Consider the following 1170-nt stretch of genomic DNA (forward strand, 5'->3'; position numbering starts at 1 on the left):
AAATACATGTATATATTACATATGTAAATATATATATAAATATATATACGTGTGTGTGTGTGTGTGTGTGTGTTTAAATATGTAAGTATATATATATATATATATATATATATATACATACACATACATGCACACAATATATATATATATATATATATATATATATATATATATATATGTGTGTGTACATATATACTTATACACACACACACACACACACACATATATACATATATAAATGCGTGTGTGTGTGCGTGTACAGCACACCTGCCTACCAAAATAGCTGCCCATTTACCCACTGTCCGTCAAGGTATGCCATTGCCTCAATTCCCCTGAGGTCGGGTGAGGTCGCTCACAGTTGCCAGAAGCCTTGAAACCAACAGACCTTAGACAAACTCCCCAACTCTCGTTTTTTCTATCACTCTCCACACCTCATCGAAACTAAGTCAAAACCATTACTAAACGACACCCTAGGACCCTACCCATGACGCAAAAACCCATGCAGAGTCCCCCAATCAACGAGGCGGAGCTCACGACATCGAAGTCTGGACGCGTCAGACATCAGTCGCCCGCCAACCGCCCGAACACGAAAATGGAAAATTAATCCTTGTCCACATTTTAATCTTTTTTTTATCTCTCCGCATCTTCTTCTCATTCTTCTTTATCCCCTTCGTTAGTGTACCTGCATATCTCCCTCGGCATCTTTGAAGACGAAAGGATATTGGACGAGACATCATCTTCCGCTCAGTGCTGCCAACAAAGAATGAAATCCCAAGGCCCCAGGTAGGTTCCTTGTCTGTGTTTTTTTATTTCTGTGAGTTATTTTGCCGGTCGTTGCTGGTAACGTTGTTGCTGTTGCCATGTTCGTTAATTTTGATTATTATTAGTGTTGTTAGTATTTTAGTCATTATTATTAATGTTATTGTCATTATTACTTTTATTATTGCTATTGTTATTATTATCATTATTATTATTATTATCATTATTATTATTATTATCATTATTATTATTATTATCATTAATATTATTAATTTTGTTATTATTATTATTATTATTATTATTATTATTATTATTATTATTATTATTATTATTATTGTAATTATTATTATTATTGTTGTTATTATTATTATCATTATTATTATTATTATTATTATTATTATCATTATTACT

This window comes from Penaeus chinensis, chromosome 28 (assembly GCF_019202785.1).
Source record: "Penaeus chinensis breed Huanghai No. 1 chromosome 28, ASM1920278v2, whole genome shotgun sequence".
Lineage (NCBI taxonomy): Eukaryota > Metazoa > Arthropoda > Malacostraca > Decapoda > Penaeidae > Penaeus > Penaeus chinensis.